Source organism: Diceros bicornis, chromosome 7 (assembly GCF_020826845.1).
Source record: "Diceros bicornis minor isolate mBicDic1 chromosome 7, mDicBic1.mat.cur, whole genome shotgun sequence".
Lineage (NCBI taxonomy): Eukaryota > Metazoa > Chordata > Mammalia > Perissodactyla > Rhinocerotidae > Diceros > Diceros bicornis.
Window position 1 is genome coordinate 62,695,043 of NC_080746.1, and position 3,917 is coordinate 62,698,959.

The 3,917-nt window shown below is 40.2% G+C and overlaps 1 protein-coding gene across 1 annotated transcript in view; it reads left to right on the plus strand.

Moving 5' to 3' along the window:
• Positions 1 to 3,917, plus strand: part of LOC131408754 (tripartite motif-containing protein 5-like) — a 420,025-nt gene that overhangs the window by 164,314 nt on the left and 251,794 nt on the right. The window lies entirely within an intron of this gene.

Genomic DNA, 3,917 nt, shown 5'->3' on the forward strand with positions numbered 1-3,917 from the left:
GGGACCTAATTCAAAGCAAGCACTATAGGATTTTCTGATGAACTGATTGTGAGAAAAAGGGATGAAAGTAAGTGTAACTTTATGAGGATGGCCTCTGTTACCAAATGACTTCTTTGAAACTAACTGACCTAGGAGCTAGAGTGCTTGGGGAGAGGTCATTGATAGGGGACAAATTAAACCCTGGCCTCTAAGGGGTGGTCAAAGAGGGATCCTTGAGTATAGAAGAATGGAGAGGAGTTGCAATGTTTCTGAGTTTCCTCAGATCTCTGGGTGCCAAGAACAGGTCCACCTTCCCATTGGCAATTCCTGACCCAGGGGAGGGGGGAAGTTTCAAGGATGTTGGCTAAAACCCTCATAGGACTTTTTCTCCCTATTGCGAAGACACTTCTTTTTTCTTGTCTAAACTGTACAGATACAGACATCTTCTGCGCAGACCGTCAGGATATAGTGAGATAAGAAAACTCAGGACCTAGTTCGTCCTTACCCTAATGTAAAAACTCCTACTTTATACCATCTCCCAAAGGGAGGATGTATTTTATCTCTCTCTGTGTGTGTATCTGTCCATCTGACTTAGGTGGGGAGAATTTCAATGGTGAAGTGCTTCTTCAATGATAGAATAAAGAATGAATGAAGAAAGGAAAAATAAGCACTTGTATTATTTTCTAAGGCTGCCATATAAAATGTACCACAAATGGGTGGCTTAAATGAAATTTATTTTCTCACGATTCTGGAGGTAGAAACACAAGGTGAACAATGTTGGCAGGGTTGGTTCCTTCTGAGGGTTGTGTGGGAAGGATCTGTTCCATGTCTATGTGCTAGTTTCTGGCATTTTCCTGGGAATCTTTGATGTTCTCTGTTTGTAGATATATCACCCTGATTTCTTCCTTTGTCTTTACATGGATTCTCCATGTATGCATGTCTGTCTGTGTCCAAATTTCCCCTGTTTAAAAACACATGGTCATAGTGAATTTAGGCCCACCCTTATGATTTCATTTTAACTTGGTCATCTGGAAAGACATGATTTCCAAGTAAAGTTACATTCACACATACTTGGGGTTAGGACTTCAACATCTGTTCAGGGAACACAATTCAACCTGTAATAGCACTCAGGGTGTTGCAAACAGGATAGATTTTATCTCTCCATTCTCTGATGTCTCTTATATATTGAGACCTCTCTCTCATGACTGACAGATGCCTCATTGGAATTTATGTTTCTCAGGTCTGTGTCATGTGTGTGATCCTATGAGTATATTGATAAATAAGTGACAAGCAATAGGATATATTGGAGTATATGAGGAAGCCATTTGGTGTAAAACTAATTTGTCCTGAACTTGTTTTTCCAAAAGGGCCTGACGTGGCTGTTGAGCATGCATTGTATACCTGCTTTAAGTATTTACTATGTCCTAAAGACAAGAACAATGCCTTTAAAGATAAGGATGTAACTTCTCCCACATTGGCATTGTCTTAAGGACAAGCATCTATCCCTAAACTAAACATTGATTGCTGAACTGCTGCACTCACCTTGTGATCACCCACCTTGCAACCACCAACCTGCTGTGTTCTCCAAATTGCTGTGCCAGCAACCAATTGCATGACTATTATAAAAGGGACATTCCAATCATATGTGATGCATGCTTTTTGATGGTATATAACCAATCTGGGGCCGGCCCTGTGGCTTAGCGGTTAAGTGCGTGCGCTCTGCTACTGGCGGCCCGGGTTCGTATCCTGGGCACGCACTGATGCACTGCTTCTCTGGCCATGCTGAGGCCGCGTCCCACATGCAGCAACTAGAAGGATGTGCAACTATGACATACAGCTATCTACTGGGGCTTTGGGGAAAAAGAAAAAAAGGAGGAGGATTGGCAATAGATGTTAACTCAGAGCCTGTCTTCCTCAGCAAAAAGAGGAGGATTAGCATGGATGTTAGCTCAGGGCTGATCTTCCTCACAAAAATAAATAAATAAAAAACCAATCTGAACACTCTCACTTCTTTGGAGTGTTCTGTTCCTTTGTGAAAGGACTCCCCCAGGCTATATGGTCTTCAGGATTGGCTCATAGTAAACTCCCCGCAATTTTGATTCATACATTGATAATGGATATTTGTGTCGACAATATGAACATGCTCTTTTCTCCCTAGAAACATACACCTATAGTTGCTTATCAACATCTTTGTCTTGTGTCCAGGCCAAGATAAAATCCCAAAATCTACAAATACAAGACTCCCCAGAACCTCCCAGTCAGTCTTCATCTCTGCATTTCTACACCCCCTTAGCATTGGGTATCAATCTAGTACTTGCAAACTTTACCTCGGTTTCTCTTTGGTAAAATCTGTGCAGTAGTGGAGAGAACTCCGAAGGAGGATCCTGAGGATGGTATGTTCACCCAAATCTACCTATTATAATGGAATGATCTCCGTGTATAGAATGATAGGTGTCACTTGATTCTATTTACACATCTGAAGAAAGGGAGTACTCTTATTTGTTAATGATTTTTATATGCAGAGTAAATAGGTCAAAGTGATTTCTGAATTGTAACTGCTATAAACTTGTTAGAGATAAGATTACCTCCCTATTATGGTCCTTGCTGTTTCTGTAGGTATCTCTGGGCAATGAGTTTCAGGGCAGGGGTAGGTTCCATGTGGGACAGGTATGTTAGGAGGTAGACACTTCTCAGCTATTGGAGAACTGCTAATAGATGGAAATAAAAAAATGAAAAGCTAATAAGAAAGGTCTAATCATCTATGGAGAGATGAGAAGGTTTTAGCTTTACATATTCATCAAACATTGTATTCCTGTGTGTGAAGCACTATTCCAGGTACTGAGGATACATGGTGAACAAAACCATGCCTGATCCATGCATGGATTACTTCTTAGGAGGAAGAGGTAGACATTTAAAGAAAGATGGTAGATACTCTGTAGTAAAAATAAGAGAAATATGGAAAATGTACACCAAGTGATAGTATCGGCACTTGTGCCACTGGTAAGTTAGAGCAGGTCCTTCTGACAAGAGGAGACTCAATGAAATGTGAGAGTGAGTCATGCTGACATCGGGGGGAGAATGCTTCCATGCAGAGAGACATGCAAGTGCAAAATCTCTGAGGCAGCAGTGTGTTTTGTACTTTTAACATTGAGAATGTGTTTTTGGCCTGGGAAAGAAAGGCAGGATAGATGAAGCTCAATAGCAATATGCCAAGTGAAACAATTAAGATTCAAAAGACCATATATTATGATTCCTTTTTATGAGTTGATGTGAAAAGGCAAATCTATATAAACACAAAGGAGATTAGTAGTTACCTGAGGCTCAAGTTCAGAATGGGAAGGACTGCTAATGGCATTAGGTTTGTATTCAAGTGGTGAAAACATTATAAAATGGGATTGTGATGACACACAGTCATACAGTTACGCAGTTCCATAAATTGAATAGAAATCATTGTATTGTACTCTTGAAACAAATACATTAGATGTAAATATAACTGAAGAAAACTGTTTTTAAAAAGCAAATCATGCAAGTATCAGGGGTAGCATCATTCCATGCAGAGAGAAGAGCAAGTGCAAAGGCCTAGGGGCTGCAGGGGGTTAGGTATAACTAACATGGAGCACGTGTTATGGGGTGGGGAAGAAAAGGCATGTTTTGCGTAAGGTTTGTGGTAGGAAGGGCCTCAATTTGTCCTTGTCTCAAGTAGGAGAAGAGAAACTAGGAATCATTGCCCTAATGGGGTGAAATTTATCATGCAACATATACTAAGAGTAAAGTATTTGAAATTAATGACTGAAAGCCCTTTTCATTGAGTCACTGATCTATTTCTCTTGTCTCTCTCTTTTCCTTTCTTTACTGAATATTAATGTTTTGTCCAATTCTAAATCTCTGCTCTTCCAAATCAATTTCCTTTCTATTCCTGTTTTCTTACCTAGTGCCCT